Source organism: Simochromis diagramma, unplaced genomic scaffold (assembly GCF_900408965.1).
Source record: "Simochromis diagramma unplaced genomic scaffold, fSimDia1.1 OVJJ01000669.1, whole genome shotgun sequence".
Taxonomy (NCBI): domain Eukaryota; kingdom Metazoa; phylum Chordata; class Actinopteri; order Cichliformes; family Cichlidae; genus Simochromis; species Simochromis diagramma.
In genome coordinates, this window is record NW_024387458.1 from 59,130 (window position 1) to 77,899 (window position 18,770).

The 18,770-nt window shown below is 41.4% G+C and overlaps 1 pseudogene; it reads left to right on the plus strand.

The window, feature by feature from the left end:
* Positions 1-1,345: 1,345 nt before the first annotated feature.
* LOC120723004 overlaps positions 1,346-18,770 on the plus strand; it is a 44,799-nt pseudogene continuing 27,374 nt past the window's right edge.

Sequence of the window (18,770 nt, forward strand, 5' to 3'; positions counted from 1 at the left end):
GTTTAAATAGTTTTCTCTCAAAGATCCGAGTTGAGAGAGTTTTTGTTCTCCTTATATACCGTATTTTTTGGACCATAAGGAGCACCGGATTACAAGGCGTATGATGCCAAACAAAACAGTCATTCAAGTCAAACTTTACTCAACTCATTCTTCTTGCTTCCTCCACTTCTGTACCATTGATTCATTAATGTTGAAAGCGTCTTGTAGCTGCTCTATTCCCATGTTGTTGCAGTATATTAATGACTAAGTTTGGTCCGTTTACAGCATCCTGCCATGCGATTGCATTTGTCTCTAACCATCAGGAACCCTCACGTTAACTTTTATCGAGTGGAAAAAAGTTAGCGTTCATCCTCCAGCTTCACTGTGTTTATGCTATGCTATGCTAACATAACCCAACTACAGTAACCCTACAAACGTCACTGCTGTTTAGTTTTCTGTCTTCATTTATGTTGGAAGTGATTGCAGAGCTGTACGTTTTAATTTTTTCAGAAACCTCTCAGTCAGAACATGCTATATTATATATGTATATATATATATATATATATATATATATATATGGTATATTATCTTTAGGTAGAAACTAGCGAGCTAACTTCCTGCTAACTTGTAACTCCCTTAAATGTAATAAATTGTGTTTTCATGGATGCCTGGATGTTACTTAATTAACTTAATTGTTACACCTGGTAAAGCAGCATTGCTGATCACTTTTTTAGTGTGACAAGTCAACCTGAAAAATCATCTGAAATTGTGGGCTGGCCAAAAAACCGCTCAAACTCTTTGACAAAACAAGCATGGGTTACGGCTTAATTTTTTGCCAGAACTGCCAGCCCAATTTAAAGTAAATTTTCTCAGCAAACTCACTACTTTAACAAAGCTAGAGTACTCTGAAGCGTAGTATTAAGAGAGCTGACCAAAAATTAAACCATACTACATAATAATTTCTGTCTTTCATCAATTGGATCCCATTCCTATAAGACTGTTAAAAACGTTGTACCATTAAGTAATGCTTCAGTTTTAAATTGGAACAATTAATCTGTTAACAGGATATGTGCAACAACCTTTCACAGTGGCTGGCAAACAGGGAAATGAATCATGTCTGTGTTTTCCTGAATTTCAGTTTCTACCACGTTGGCAGCTTACTCAAAAGTGGAAGCCAGTTTGCACCATTTCAATTCAACATGAAACTTTAATGTGGTTTAGACCTCCAGTCACCACAGTCCAAAATGACTTGTTCAAGGCTACAAAGTTTTTCAAGTACAAGTGTTTCAGCTACAGTTGTGATTACACAAAGAAATGAATGGCTCATGCACTGCAGTAATGAGCTAAGGCTTTAGAGCAGGCCATTATTATTCCCATTGGAGAGGCTCGGTAACAGAAGATGTGATTTAGGGGAAGGTTATTTGGTGTTGGGAGATGAGTCAGCCATTCCCAACTTTTACATTGTACAGGGTTACTCAGAACCCTTTTTTGTACGTAAACAAAACCAGTAAGTGAAAGAAAAAGTAACAAGCGAGAGGTTCAAATGGGACCCAAACCAGGATCTCCATCTCAGGATCTCTGTCAGACATGGGTGAGACACAGAATCCAAGCAGAGGAAAAGGTGAGTCTAAAACTTAATAATTTAAATTATATTAAAAATTTACTTTACAATATAAAGTGCTTTTTGATAATTGTGACTGAGTCCTAAATAAATATAAACTGTAGCTGAAACTGAATTTAAATGTAGGCCTGGTTGATTGTAATATATTTAATGTAACCAAGACATGCATAATTGGATTACAAAAAAGTGAATATATTCCACTCTCATTACATTTAAATATTACTTACATTGTCTCTTTAACATATGACAGATGACAAATATTAAAATATTATTTATGATATATATACACGACACTGATGTTTTATGTGATAAATTGCCCTGTAAGTGCCAATTGTGGAAGATGAAATTCTCCCAAGGTGCCGAAAGTAAAGACATTTAAAAAATATTATGTTAAAAGTTTCAGTACTGATTTATCATTTTTTACTCAAGTAATGGTAAAAGACATACAGACTCTGAAATGTACTCAAAGTTAAAAGAAGTTTTTTCAGGGACATTTCCACCAGCTATTTTTTTTAAAGCTAACTAAACCTCATGTTTTATTTATAATAAAATAATAATACAATGAAATATAAACATCATTTTTAAAAACTGAATGAACTGACAAAACTTAAACATCCTTTTTGTAAAACACAAGCAGAGAAAAAAAACACTTCTTCTTTTTTAAAGAAAAAAGGTCATTGCGTTGTAGGCCACTGACTGCCTCCAAACCTAATTATCTTTGGCTGTCATGGTTCATTTCCATGTCTGATACCCTTTATGTAACCTAACACTGACCATGAGCCCCACAGCTGCTCAGCACCAGTCCAGTACTCCATACGTACTGGTGCAACATGCCATAAGCTCCCTTTCTATACAACATTTGAAGAACATGCAAGTTAATATAGTTCAATCTCTGATGTATCACAATATGAAAAAAATAACTTCACGTCTTGTACAGATCCAGTGTCTGACAAACTCTAAAAAGAATGAGGACCTAATATTTAAGCTTTAAATTTGGGGTTTATCAAATGTCACTTTGCAGTCCTTAACTTTGAAATATAACATTTCTCTGTTCTGTCTTTCTTATCTTTCTCCATCTGCGAAGTTCTCTCTCATTCTTTTTTCTCCCTGTGAAACACACTAGCTGTTCGTTTAGCTAGCAGACACACAGTGCAGCAATCTGAACACAAATTGTTTTGTTTTGAACAGATTGTTTGCTGATATTTGTTGAGAAATGTTTTGAAATGTTTGTTGAATTTAAAATTATCTGTAACTTTGAAATAATTTACTTCCTTTATGCTTGCTTCTCTTCTGTAGCACTAGCTTTATGCTGAAATATTGTACAAGTTATGGGCATCTGCTCAAAAATTACAGTTTTTGCCCATTTAATCCCTGATTATTGCACTATAAATGCTGTATAAATTGTTTTTTTTGTTCTTTGTTGTTATGTTTTGTTTTTTGCTTCTTAAATCTCATTGTGTGTTATAAACCCTGGAAATGGATAGACAATCAGGATTTTGTTTTATGTGTTATTTTTCCTGCCATTTAGGTTTAAATTGATTTGATGTCTAGAATTTGAATATGAATATGAATATGTTGAGTGACTAACAATTTCCCTCAAATGCATTAAACCAAAAGTAATGAGCCTGTTGTGAAAATTCAGAATGGAGATATGTATCAGCCACCCGGACAGCTGCAGCAACAATCGGTTTGCATAACCAAAGAATTTCTGCACAAACTGTCAGAAAACCGTCTCAGGGAAGCTCATCTGCATGCTCGTCGTCCTCATCAGGGTCGTCATCGTAACCGACTTGAGTGGGCAAACACTCACATCGATTTGGCACGTTGGAGAGGCATTCTGTTCACAGATGAGTCCCGGTTTTCACTGTTTAGGGCAGATAGCAGACAGCGTGTGTGGCGTCGTGTGCGTGAGTGGTTTGCTGATGTCAGCGTTGTGGATCGAGTGGCCCATGGTGGCGGTGGGATTCTGGCATGAGCAGGCGTATGCTATGGACAACAAACACAGGTGTATTTTCTTGATGGCATTTTACCGTACCGTGACAAGATCCTGAGGCCCATTGTTAAGCCATTCATGCACGACCATCACCTCATGTTGCAGCATGATAACGCACGGCTCCATATTGCAAGGATCTGTAGGCAATTCCTGGAAGCTGAAAACATCCCAGTTCTTGCATGGCCAGCATACTCACCAGACATATCACCCAATGAGCATGTTTGGGATGCTCTGGATGGGTGTTCCAGTTCCTGCCAATATTCAGCAACTTCACACAACTATTGAAGAGGAGTGGACCAACATTCCACAGGCCACGGTCAACAACCTGATCAACTCTATGCGACGGAGATGTGTTGCCCTGCGTGAGGCAAACTGACTGCTTTTCTGTCCCTCTTTGTTGTTGCATGCTGGAAAGTGGTTCTGACACTCACTAGTCCTCAACCTCCTTTCTATCACTTAGCGTACATTCTCAGCTTACTCCTCGCCCTTTCACTCCTAGCATTCAGTGCAATCCTCATCCATGTAGTGGAGGTGGCTGATGTTAGGTCCATTCTTTAGTCAGTATTAGTTGTCAGTCTTGTTGATGATCTGGCTTAAATGATTCAGACCTATGCAAAACAGCAGTGAGGACAGAGCGTCTCCTGGATAATTTCCACTTGTGATGGCAACTTGCAGAATTGGCTTGAAGTTGTCCTCTAGTGTTGTTCACCACATCCCCACTGAGTTCCTGATGAAGGCTCTTAGGGTCCCATTGAGCTTGTACAGTCTGAGGCATTCCAGGATCCATGTGTGAGGCATTGATCATAGGCTTTCTTGTAGTCAGTCCAGATGGTGAACAGGTTAGTCAGCCTGGTCTTACAATCTCAAGTGTCCAACTGTTCATGTTTGATTCCCTTTCTTGGATGTCTGCCACTGTGACAGTTAGTGGATCCTGTTCAGGGAGGTTATTATGGTCTGCTCTTAGATCCACTAGCCACTGTTGTTGTGTGTTGCATACCTCTCCCATATGGTCTTCCAGTATTGTTCCATCTCCAGCCTTGTTGGGGCTTTTCTGTTATTGTTCTCCTATCACAGAGTACACCTTCCATGGTTGAATGGAAAACAGCTGATCTATTTTCCTGCCTTCTGTCTCTCTGGTATACCACTTCAAGTGGCTGACCAAGGGTGTAACTTTGTTTGGTCAGGTACACGCAACTTGTAGTAGTGTAGGCACCCTTTTTTCATCACACCTTTCTGCAGTTCCAATAGTTCTCCAGAAACTTTCCTGCTGCATTGGTCTTTGCCTCTAGTCTCCTTTTTTATGGAGGGCACTGCTCCTTGTAGATCAATTGGTTGGTTTCTTGATGACTGGAGTAGGGATTGTCCATGATGGTGCAAACACCTTTTCTAGTAGACTCCCAGAGGGTACTTCACGTAGTCTTGATAGTCGGTCATCGAGGGTGTATGTTTCTTTAATGTACGACCTGTTTCTGGGGTTTGATACTTAATCTTGGAGGGTGGGGATGAAGACAGCTTTCCCCTGACCTGACGTCCTGTTATGTATTTTATATACAGTTAAAGGAACAATTATTCCTCAGAGTATAGCCTCAATTCAGTTAAACGTTTGGGATACTGATCTGGTCAGTTAGGAGCTGAATCAGTTCCAGCTTCTCTGTGTATATATAGTATATATTATTAGTATATATTATTCTCAGTGCTGTCAATAGATAAAATTTAAAAAAAATTAATCTCAAAATTTTCTGTAATTAATCGTGATTAATAGAAATTACTTGATCAATAGCCTGGTTACAATAACAATGATTTTTTCAACTTCATATTTAAGCTTCTAACAGACATTTATGCAATATAATGAACTAAATGCAGAATAAACACAAAGAATTTATGCTTAAATTCAAAGATAATTTGAATAGTTTTCTTCAATCTTCTAACACAGGTTCTCTCCTGTGAAATACAACTTTTTAAAAAACCTATATACTAATAGGTAAGTATACACTAATATATAATATATTATTAGTGCTGTCAAACAATTAAAATGTTTAATCAGATTTGTCACAGGGTTACAGTGGATTAATTTTGATTCATCACAATTAAATATCATTCATTTTTATTCTATATTAATCACATTTCATTTTGCATGAGCAAACAGACTAGGGAAAAAAGGGGGAAATATAAGCACTTACTTCCAGTGCTCCCCGTGCGTGGCAGCCTGTTACAGCAGCTCAGCTCATTCTGAGCTTCTTTCTTATCTCCTCGTTATTTTTCTCATAATTTTTTGTAACTAAAGTTTTAGCAATTAGATTCTGCAATCATGGAGTACCGTTTTGTGCTAGTCTTGGTTGTCTTTCTCCATTTTTTTCCACCTTTTCACCCATGTCTGGGAACCCAGCACATGGATCCTTTGTTTACAGTAGGGATCAGCTGTTAGCGCTGCGTCCCGCAGCGGAGCTGCCGGCGGACAGGCACGACATTCCCAGCGAGCTGAGGAGGAAAAGACGTGGGTGTCGTGCTGGGAGGGAGCGCCTTCGCCCAAGAAGGAAGCATTATAGACCATCTCTCCCTTCTGCAATCACTGGAAATGTAAGATCGCTGCCCAATAAGATGGATGAGCTCACGTTGCTAACCTGGTCACAGAGGGAATACCGGTAATGTAGCATCATGCTAACGGAGTCCTGGCTAACATCGCTAACTATGGACACAAGCGTGATTGTACCTGGATTCCAGCTGCTACGGGCGGACAGGACGAGAGAAAGCAGGAAGAGGAAAGGAGGGGGATTGGCAGTGTTTGTGAATGACAGAGGGTGTAACCCCAGACACATCACTGTGAAAGAGAAACTCTGTAGCAGAGACATTGAACTGTTAGCTGTTAGCATGCGTCCGTACTACCCCCCGGCGTACTTCCCCCCCCCCCTCAGCCAACGCGGATTCAGCATGTTACTCTCTCCACTCTGTGGTCAGCAGACTGCAAACGCAATCTCCGAGAGCCCTTCTCCTAACATCATGGGACTTTAATCATGTCTCACTGGACTCCACACTGCTCACCTTCACCCAGTATGTGACCTGCCCAACCACAGACAATAAACCTCTGGATTTACTGTACACCAATGCAGAAGAGGCATACAGCTCATCACTTCTCCCTCCGCTGCGGAGATCTGATCACAACCTGGTGCACCTTGTCCCTGGTTATGAGCCCTTAGTGCGCAGGGAGCCACCAGCCGACCGCACAGTGCAGAGATGATCAGAGGAAAGCGAGGAGGCTCTTAAGGATTGTTTTGAGTCGACTGTGTGGGAGGTGATCTGTGTTGACCACGGACAGGACATCGACAGCCTTGTGACCTGCAATACGGACTATATTAACTTCTGTGTGGATAACACTGCACCCACCAGGACTGTGCGGAGTTTCTCCAACAACAAACTGTGGATTACCCCAGAAATTAAAGCGTCCTCAAGCAGAAGAGGGGGGCCTTCAAATCCAGAGACAAGGAGGAGTTGAAAAGGGTGCAGAGAGAGCTGAGGGGACTGATAAGGAAAGGGAAGGACAGCTACAGGCAGAAGATGGAGAACCAGCTTCAGCAAAACAACGTTGGTGAAGTCTGGAGAGGCCTCAGAACCATCTCAGGCCACAAACATCAGAACTCTCTGCCTGGGAGGGATGTGAGGTGGGCAAATGAACTGAATCATTTCTTCAACAGATTTGATTCATATATGAGACAGTCTCCAATATGGGCTGCAGACTTAACCACCCCCACTGCTGCTGCTCCACCTCTGACACCTCAGACCCTTCACACCTCCTCTACCCACCCTGCTCACTCCTCCCCACCCCCAACAACAGCATCCAATACACACTCAACACAAGGCTCCAGCCTGACTCTCTCAAACACACAGGTTAGGAGGCTGCCAAGAAGGCAGCGGGTCCAGATGGCATCAGCACAAGGGTCTTCAGGTTCTGTGCAGAACTGTGTGGGGTGATGGAGCACCTCTTCAACCTGAGCCTGAGGCTGGAGAGAGTCCCACAGCTCTGGAAAACCTCCTGTGTTGTACCAGTGCCAAAGACTTCACCCCCTAAGGACTTCAACAGCTACAGGCCAGTGGCTCTGACATCCCACCTGATGAAAACCCTGGAGCGGCTGGTCCTGGCTAAGTTTCGGACCTGGTGAGCTCATCACTGGACCCACTTCAGTTGGCCTACCAGCCTGTAATTGGAGCGGATGATGCCGTCATTCACCTCCTACTTCATTCCCTCGCTCACCTGGAGACCGCTGGGAGCACTGTGAGGATCATGTTCTTTGATTTCTCCAGTGCCTTTAACACCATTCTTCCCTCAGTTCTGAAGGACAAGCTGGAGAACTCAGGAGTGGACCATCACCTCACTACCTGGATTCTGGACTACCTCACTGACCAACCACAGTGTGTGAGAATTCAGGGCTGTGTGTTGGACAGGGTTGTCTGCAAAAGGGAACGGTTCTGGCACCGTTCCTCTTCACCATCTACACGGCAGACTTCTCCCACAACTCCACCCAGTGCTTCCTGCAGGAGTTCTCTGACCACTTGCCAATAGTCGGCCTCATCACTGATGGGGACGACAGGGAGTACAGAGAACTGACCCATGGTTTCACCAGGTGGTGATCAGTTGACAGCTTAGCCCATCTCTTTACCCGAGTGTCCAAAACATATGGCCTTGGGTCTGGTGATACGATTACAAAATTGATCATCAAGCTGCAGCCTAGTGTGTCCTGGGGCCACGTGCACTTATGGACACTCTTATGTTCGAACATGGTGTTCTTTATGGTCAAACTGTGGTTTGCACAGAAGTTTAATGACAAAACATTGCTCGGTTCAGATCCAGGAGGCCGTTCCTCCCCATCATACCCATCCAGGTCTCACTGCCATTGCCCACTTGAGCACTGAAGTCTCCCAGTAGGACAACAGAGTCCCCCAGGCGGGGCACCCAGCGAACATCACAAAACAGACATTAGTGATAGGTTAGGCTTTAGAGGGTTAAAGGCCTACAAACAAAAGCCTACAAACAACATAATTTCACATCCACATTTTATATACAGACTGTGTTCAAAGTGGGGTTGATCACATGTTTGATCACATGAAAGAAGCTGAGTGGTCACATTGTATTTATGACCACATGTTTTTATTCATGTAGGAGCATCATCTGTTTTGGAGGTGGCTGCTCTGGGTCAACCTTTCAGTTTAGGGATGCTCTATGATGCACGGAGAGGGAAACTCATCCCAGGTAAAATGTGATTTGTTGTTCAAGCAATCAGCCGTATGGCCAGCAAAAACCCACACTAATTTGTTTCTTAAATGACCTATCTACTTATAGGGTAAGTAGATGCATCAAAGAAATATTTATCATAGCAGCAATGAAATATTAATGACCATTTAATGAAAATACTGTATGAAGAAAATAATAGTTTAAATGAAAAGGGTGAGTAACAAAAGGAGCAAAAAAAACCCTTTAAAGAACAGACAACCTTAAGATTAATTCATTTGGAAATCTCTGAAAGAACAGAATAGATTCTGTCTCAAAAAAAACCATTAACAGAATAAAAACTTTGAAGCATGTTTTTTGCAGAGTAAAAACCATGAGATTTCTAACTCTCTAGAGCTTTATGAGTGTTACAGTTTCACTAAAACTGTTTTGAAATTAAGTTTTACCTTTTTTAGTACATTTCAAATACAATTTTAATCTATTTCGTTTCTAAACTTTCTAAAGAATTTTTTTTTCCATTTTGTGGATTTCGTGTCTTAAAGGTGTCACACTGTGGAATAATAAAACTCTGCAGAAGAAGCCAGTGGAGCATAATCAGCACAGCAGTGAATTTCACATCAATTTAACGGATTCCATTGAAAAAAAGTCGGCACTGCTGGATGTTAATGGTTCTCTGAAGGCCAGTTTCCTGGGTGGGCTCATTGAAGTTGAAGGATCAGCCAAGTATCTGAATGATAGGAAGAAATCACATCATCAGTGTCGAGTCACACTTCATTACAAAGCTACCACTAAATTCAAACAGCTGATGTTGACTCCTGATGAAACCAAAAACTCTCAAGAAGCAAAAAATGTGAAACGTTTGGCGACACATGTAGTCACAGGAATCCTTTATGGAGCAAATGCTTTCTTTGTGTTTGACAGTGAGAAGTTAGATGATAGCAGCATTCAGATAATCCAGGATAGCATACAAGCTATCCTAATAAAAAAGATCACCTCATTTAATGTTGAGGGGAAAGTTGACATCAAGCTGAGTGATGAAGAAAAAGCTGTGACTGATAAATTCACCTGCAAGTTCTATGGAGACTTCATCCTTGAAAGCAACCCTGCAACATTTGAAGATGCAGTGAAGACATACATCCAACTTCCAAAACTACTGGGAGAAAACAGAGAAAACTGTGTTCCACTGAAGGTCACACTGATGCCTCTGAAGAAATTCCATCCAAAAGCTGCTTACATGATAAGCAATGGATTTATTACTAAGGCTGAAGATACCTTACAGGAGCTTCATAACCTTGACATAAGATGCAATGATCTGCTGGAGGACAGAGTGGTGAGAAGCTTTCCACAGATACAAGAAAAGTTGAGCAGATTCAAGAAGCTCTGTCAGTATTTCAGATCTTCACTCCAGGAAACAATGGCTGAGAAACTTCCCTCCATCAGGGCAGGTGAGGAAGATGAGCAGGAATTAGTGAAAGTGTTTTATGACAGAGACAAGTCACTGTTCAGTCAGGAGAGATTAACCAAGTGGATCAAAGATGAAGAGAGAGAAGTCACCATCATCAGGTACTTTGTAGACATGATGGAGGGAACAAAGATAATCTCAGATCAGTCTGAGCTGGACAGAGAGGTGTTTAAACCAGGAGTAGAGGAAGTTCTTTGCTTTGTTTTCACCTCCCTGAAATCCACTGACCCATATCTGCAGAACATGTCTGAATCCTTGGAGAAAAAGAAACTGGAAGGTACTGATGGTAACACTCCACCTACCCAGGACCAATGGTACCGCTCAGATGAAGCGATAAAGCAGATGACAGAAAAGGCTGAAGTTGTCCATGACCTTGCCAAAGCTCTGAAGAACAACAACAGTTTCCGTTTACTAGTAGCAGCCATTTCAAATGATAATTACAAGGGAGGAAGTATCTACCACTACAGGAAGAACTTCCTGATCACTGAGAATTTCTCAGGGCGTATATCAGTGATGTGGAAAATGAAATGGATAGGAGAGATCTGATGTGGTGTAAGTACTTACAAAATAATATTCTTCCAGGTTCATAGTGTAAAATTTTTAACATGAAATTGCTGATTATTTTAATATATAGGGTCACATTTTTCTCAGGTGGCTGCTAAAACAGTAATTATGTACAGAAAAATATTTCAAGTCAGACTGGTTTCTGCTATTGATATTGTCCATAAACTGTCCTTAAATATATGCCTTTTTAAAATAATTAAAATCTTAACTTCTTAAAATATCTTAAACTTCTCTCATTTCTGTGAAATTTGTCTTTGAGTAAAAACCTTTTCATGCATGTCGAAAGAGTTTTCAGGGGTTCCAAAATCAAACTGTAAAAACCAATCTACTTGATGCAGAAAAATAATGTACGTCAAGAACAATTAATCTGACAGAGTTATAAAGAGCAAAAGTAAGGAAAAGTATTCCTAAGTAATAAAGTTGGTAAAGTTTTAAAATAGCTCCAACTGAATGAGACATGAAGCAACTCCAGGTCAGGGACAAGTTCCAGCTCCAAGTGGAGGAGTTTAAGTATCTAATTCAATTCAATTCAATTTTATTTATACTGCGCCAAATCACAACAATAGTCGCCTCAAGGTGTTTTATATTGTAAGCTAGACCCTAAAATAACACATAAAGAGAATAAACCCAACAATCATATGACCCCCTATGAGCAGCACTTTGGCGACAGTGGGAAGGAAAAACTCCCTTTTAACAGGAAGAAACCTCCAGCAGAACCAGCCTCAGGGAGGGGCGGGGCTCCACCCCTCCCACTCACAGCAGATTGAATTCTTTTTCAGTCACCACTCTCTTCCCCTTGAGGACACTCTCTACCACTTCATCCAAGTTAAACCATAATTCCTCTCACTTTTCAAACTGACATCCACCCTGTGGGGCATGCACAATGACAACATTCAACATCCCTACTTCGATTTCCAGCTTCAAACTCATGATCCTGGCTGGCACTCCCTTCAGCCACACTGTACATAGTCACATACTCTTCCTTCAAAATGACTCGTATTCCATTTCTTTACATTTACATCCCTTTACTAGTCATCGGCCCTGCATTTAAAGTATCTACTTTCCCCTCCAAACTCCTCCCTTTCCTTCTCTCTTGTTGCCTCCTAACACACCTTCCACGTTTCCTCTTCTTTTGTCTTTGGCCACCAGTAGCAGTCTCCATTGGCACCTTAATAAATAATAATAATATTAATAAATTTTATTTATGAGCGCCTTTCAAGTCACCCAAGGACACGTTACAATAGGATAAAACACATAGTAAAACAATGGCAGAATAAGAACAATAAAACAAAAGCACAAGATAAAATGAACAAACAGTGGGTTCACAGTGAATATGCAGATTTGAACAGATGGACTTTGAGTTGGGATTTAAACTGGGGGAGAGAACCAGTGTTTCTTATTTCTGGGGGTAGAGAGCTCCACAGCCTGGGAGCAGAGCAGCTGAAAGCTCTGCTTCCCATGGTGCTGAGGCAGAAGGAAGCTGGATAGAAGGAGAAGATCGAAGTGAGCGGGTAGAACAGGTAGTGGTTAACAGGTCAGAAAGGTAAGGAGGAGCAAGGTTATGAATGGCCTTGAAGGTGAGCAGAAGAAGGTTCAGGTTGTAGATGATTTTGTGAATTGGTGTGATGAGTCCTTCCTTTCACTTAACGTGTCAAAAACTAAAGACATGATTATTGATTTTAGGAAGTCCTCTTATAGCTCATCACCCACTATCATTAAAACTGCCGATATTGGGATCGTTGAGAGTTATAAGTATCTAGGTGTGGTACTTGACCATAAACTGTGTTTTGAATCTCATGCTGATGCCACTACTAAAAAAGTTCAACAAAGACTGTTCTTTTTAAGGAAAATGAGATCTTTTAACGTCTCATCTGAGATGTTGTCCTTGTTTTATAGAAGTTTTATCGAATCTGTGATGTCTTTTTGTATCGCTGCCTGGTTTGGTAACCTGACGGTGAAGAATAAGAATCGGTTGGGACTTCTGGTAAAAACTGCTAGCAAAATTTCAGGGCGCTGGCAAGATGGACTTTTGGCCATTTACAATAGAATTGTGCTTAGAAAGGCTCATTCTATTATTAATTGTGTGAACCATCCACTTCACAGTGAGTTTGAGTTGTTGCCTTCCGGCCGCCATTTTAGAGAACCTCCGAGGAGGACTAAAAGACTCCAGGTCTCTTTTATCCCTACTGCGTCTTGTCTCCTTAATGGCAAATAATTGTCCTTGAATTTTCTATCATTATTATTGTTATTATTGTTTTATAGTATTGTTCTGTTTGTTCTTATCCTCCTGCTGCTAAACTAATTTCCCCTTGTGGGACAATAAAGAAATTGAATTGAATTGAATTGAATTGAATTGAAGTTTGAATATTATCACAGGGAGCCAGTGAAGTTCCAGAAGAACAGGTGATGTGCTGGTAGGAGGGGCTCTGGTGATAATGTGAGCAGCAGAGTTCTGAACCAGTTGAAGCTTATGGAGGGATTTTTGGGGAAGACCATGCAAAAGAGAATTGCAGTAGTCATATGGGAGGTAACGAGACTGTGGACAAGAATGGACGTAGACTGGGTGGAAAGTGAAGGACGTGATCTCTTAATGCTGCGTAGATGGAAGTAGGCAGAACGGGTGAGATTATTGATGTGAGATTTATGGGAAAGTGAACTGTCTAGGATGACATCAAGGCTCTTAACCTGAGGAGAAGGGAAAACTGTGGAGTTATCGATGGTGAGTGAGAAATGGTTTGCCTTCAAAAGGTTGGATTTGGTGCCAATAAGGAGGATCTCAGTTTTATCCTCATTGAGTTTTAGAAAATTAGAGCTAACCCAGGATTTTAACTCGGATAGACATTCTGAAAGGGAAGAAGGTGGGAGGGAGGAATCAGGTCTGCAGGAGAGCTATAACTGGGTGTCATCAGCAAAACAGTGAAACTGAAGATCAAATTTGCAGAAAATGGTACCTAGAGGGAGGATGTATATTATGAAGAGGAGAGGGCCTAAAACTGAGCCTTGGGGTACACCAGAGGTGACGGGGAATAGACGAGAGCGGAATGACCTTAGTTGAATAAACTGGGAACGGTCGAGGAGATATGATTGAAACCAGGCGAGGGGTGTGTCAGAGATGCCGAGAGTGGAAAGTCTGCTTAGAAGTACAGAGTGAGAAATGGTGTCAAAGGCTGAGCTGAGATCTAAAAGGACGAGAATGGTGAGAAGACCAGAGTCAGCTCCGATTAGAAGATCGTTAGTGACTTTAAGTAAAGCAGTTTCTGTACTGTGACATGAGCGAAAACCAGATTGAAATCTCTCGTAGATGTTATTATTAAACAGGTGTAAATGAAGTTGAGCTGCAACCACTTTTTCGAGTATCTTAGAAATGAAGGGTAGATTGGAAATCGGACGGAGGTTGTTAAAGTTGTTAGGATCTAAAGAAGGTTTTTTCAGTATAGGAGTGACTAGAGCAGTCTTCAATAAGGAGGGAACGATACCGGTGGTGAGAGAAGAGTGAATGATAGCAGAAATGAGTGGGAGTAAAGAAGAGAGGCAGGATTTCACAAGCCCCGTGGGCATGGGGTCAAGATGACATGTGGCAGGCTTTGATTTACATATGAACTCGGAAATATCAGATAAATCAGGAAGATGAAAAGTGGAAAACGGCTCAAAAAGGAGAAAAGGTTCTGGAGAGGGCGTAGACACATTTGATCTGAGTTGCTGGTGGATGTTATTGATTTTCGTAGTCCAGAACAGCATCAAGGAGTTGCAGGTTTCAGAGGAATAGAAGTGCGGTGGTAAAGCGTTGGGGGGTTGAATTAGTTTGTTGAGAACTGAAAGCAGAGTCCTTGCATTACCCTCATAAGAACTGATAATACCAGAGTAGAAGCTTTGTTTGGACTTACTGATGGAGTCTTGGTGGTATTTATAGATTTCTGAATAAACAGTTAAACCAGATTTCTTATATTTACGCTCTAGCTGCCGAGCTTTGGCCTTCAGAGCTCGGAGGTCAGAGGTAAACCAGGGAGCAGAGCGAGCGAAGGAAACAGAGTGGGTTTTTACAGGAGCCAGAGAATCAAGGACAGTGTGTAGACAATTATTATAAAATAACAACAAATCATCAGGAGTGGAATAGAAGTCCTTGATCTGAACATTGTCCAAACTGGTAGTGAGAATGTCCATATTAATGTTCCTGATGTTGTGGAATGAGATGAGACGGGTTGGCTTGGTAGAAGAGCAGTCCTGTTTGTGGCACATTAGTATATGTGAGGGGGCAAACTCCTCAAGATGGGTGGTGACCATGGTGGCCATTTAGAAGTCGGCCATCTTGGATACAACTTTTGCTTTTTCAATAGGAAGAGGGCCATGTGACACATCAAACTTATTGGTAATGTCACAAGAAAAACAATGGTGTGCTTGGTTTCAACATAACTTTATTCTTTCTACCCACCAGCTCGATAGCTGTGTCTGGTGTTGTAGGGAGTTATGAAGTCAGGAAGGCTGTACTGTTTTACGAGTACTCTCTATATCAGGCATATGGCGGGGGAGTGCTTAGCACTTAACCTAGCTCAGCTTTCTCACAGTGACAGAAGGGCAATTTCTTGTTGCTTTAGCTGATTTTATGCTAGCCACTGCTAACTGCTACTCTTTGGTTCTTCTGGTAGGTGAGCGTACTGCTTGTCCACTGGCGTAACTCAAACCTTTCTAAAAGAAGTTAGATTTTATTTCATTTACACTGTGCCAAATCAAAACAACAGTTGCTTTAAGGCTCTTTATATTGTAAGGACCTTAGAATATCACATAAAGATTATACAAATAATACAGAGAAAATCCCAACAATCAGACAAACGCTTTATGAGCAAGCACTTTCGTGAAAGTGAAAATCTGTCACATTATCATGAATGTGAATCTCTTTTTCTCCATCAGATGCCTGTGGTCTCAGCCTGGATCCAAACACAGCACACTGTGAACTCCTTCTGTCTGAAGGAGACAAGGAGGTGACAAGAGGAGAGAAACAGCCATATCCTGACCTTCCTGAGAGATTCAGTGAGGTTCCTCAGATTCTGTGCAGAGAGGAACTGACTGGCCGCTGTTACTGGGAGGTGGAATGCAAAGCTTTTCTTCAAGCTTGCGTGGATGTAGATGTTTGCTACAAACAACTTGAGAAGAAAGGAAACAATGATGCATGCAGGCTTGGAAAAAACGCTATTTTGTGGTGTTTTACTCACCATCCAGATCAAGGTTCAGGTGAAAACCCTCTAAGTTTCTGTGCAAAACATAATAATGAGTCCAAATATTACCCTGTTCCTCCTACTGGCTGTCCAGACTGGGAGTGTTTCTGGACTGGGTTGCAGGCACTCTGTCCTTTTATTGTGTCTCATCTGACAAACTGAGTCACATTCACAGCTTCAGAACTAAATTCTCTGAGCCTGTTTATCCAGCATTCTTCCTCCATAATCAGCCAGAATTCAGTAATACTGCAGGACTCATGTCTGCTTATTTTTTTATTTTATCTTTTATGATAATAGTGAGGTTTCCAACTTCAGTTAAGCTGATGTTCTAATATGACAATTAAAAATTGCCTTCCACAGCATAACTGGTTTGTATTAACGTTTCTTTCTTTTTGCTCTTCCTGTGATTTAATGTTGAAAAGCTTTTAATGTATTCACGTTTCATTGAATCTTGCAGGCATTTTCTTCCAGCTGATGTGAGATTAGAATCCAAGTGATGTAAAAATTATGTGTCTGATATTTTATCCAATGTGTTGTATTTGATCAGCTGAACAGCTGCTTAGAAATTATCCACTTTTATATTTGAAGAATTTTAATTTAGTCTGATTGTTACAGATGACTTCACATATTTGATGTGTTCATATTATATGCTCTTTATTGATTGTTTGATTGTTATTTAGAGTTTTGACTTTAAGGTTGATGACTGATAACAATTTGTTCTGCATAAGTTGTGATTTTACGAGGAAACTTGTTAGTTAACCATAAATAAAAAAAAGTAAAAAGCAGGAATCATATAGTATTTATACATTTAGAGCTATCCATGTGTCCTCAAACATCAATAAAAAATATATGGAAAATGAGTTTGCCTCCTTATTACTATATAGTATAGAGAAAATAAATAATACACTTTTATAAACTAAGATTTTAGACATTTTTATCTGCTGATTGTTTGATTTAACTAATCAATTTTTAAGTCATAAAATGAGGGAAAAATAACTAATTGTAGCTCAGAGTGACATCTATCAGTGACAATTAAAAACAAAAAGATGTTCAGTTCACAGTGAATTCTTCCACAGCATGTCTGTATCCTGTCTTCCTTCTCTCACCCCAACCAATCACAGCAGATGGCCCCGCCCCTCCCTGAGCCTGGTTCTGTCGGAGGTTTCTTCCTGTTTAAAGGGAGTTTTTCCTTCCCACTGTCGCCAAAGTGCTTGCTCGTGATCAGAATCAGAATCAGAATGGGTTTTATTGCCAAATGTTGAGCAGGTTTACAACATTAGGAAATTGCTGCGGTGCTTCAGTGCAAACATGCTGTCGTAAATTGCGCTTAAATAGACATGAAAAAAAAAAGTAAGAATAAGAATTAAAAGTGCTACGTAGAAAGATATATGCATGAGATATACATGAGATATATACATGAGAATAAGAATTAAAAGTGCTACGTAGAAAGATATATACATGAGTGCAGGTGGTGATCAGTGCCAAAACATGGAATGATGCAGTGAACACAGCGTAGGGTCATGTGTTAGTGGTGGGAACAGTCGTACGTTTATTGTTCATGTGTCCAACAGCAGAGGGGAAGAAACTGTTCTTATGGCGAGAGGTTCTGGTGCGAATGGACCGGAGCCTCCTGCCTGAGGGTAGCAGGTCAAACAGACTGTGTCCAGGGTGAGAAGGGTCAGCTGAGATCCGAGCTGCACGCCGCAATGTCCTGGAGGTGTACAGGTCCTGCAGAGATGGGAGTCTGCAGCCAATCACCTTCTCAGCAGAGCGCACAACACGCTGCAGTCTCTGTTTGTCCCTGATAGTGGCTCCAGCGTACCACACGGTGATGGAGGAGGTGAGGATGGACTGGATGATTGCAGTGTAGAATTGCATCATTGTCCGTGTGGGCAGGTTGAATTTCTTCAGCTGCCTCAGGAAGTACATCCTCTGCTGGGCTTTCTTAATGACGGAGGTGATGGTGGGCTCCCACTTCAGGTCCTGGGTGATGGTGGTACCCAGGAAGCGGAATGAGTCCACAGAGGTGATGGGGGTGTCAGTCAGGATGATGGGGGGGAGTGGGGCTGTGTGCTTCCTGAAGTCCACAATAATCTCCACTGTCTTCTGGGCATTCAGCACCAGGTTGTTGTGGCTGCACCAAGACACCAGACGTTCAACCTCCCTCCTGTAGGCAGACTCATCCCCGTCCGAGATGAGCCCAATAACGGTGGTGTCATCTGCAAACTTGATTAGCTTGACAGACTGGTGGGTGGAGGTGCAGCAGTTAGTATACAGGGAGAAGAGCAGAGGAGAAAGAACACAGCCCTGAGGGGAGCCGGTGCTGATGGTCCGGGAGTCCGAGACATTCTTTCCCAGCCTCACATGCTGCTTCCTGTCCGTCAGGAAGTTAGTGATCCACCGGCAGATGGGATCAGGCACATTCATCTGGGAAAGCTTGCCTCGGAGATGGTCTGGAAGGATGGTGTTGAAGGCAGAGCTGAAGTCCACAAACAGGATCCTGGCGTAGGTTCCTGGGGAGTCCAGATGCTGCAGGATGAAGTGTAGGGCCATGTTGATGGCGTCATCTACAGACCTGTTGGCTCTGTATGCTCTGTATGATTGTTGGGTTCTTCTCTGTATGTATTATTGTAGGGTCTACCTTACAATATAAAGCACCTTGAAGCTCCTGTTGTTGTGATTTGGTGCCATATAAATAAAATTGAATTGAGGTTAAAAAA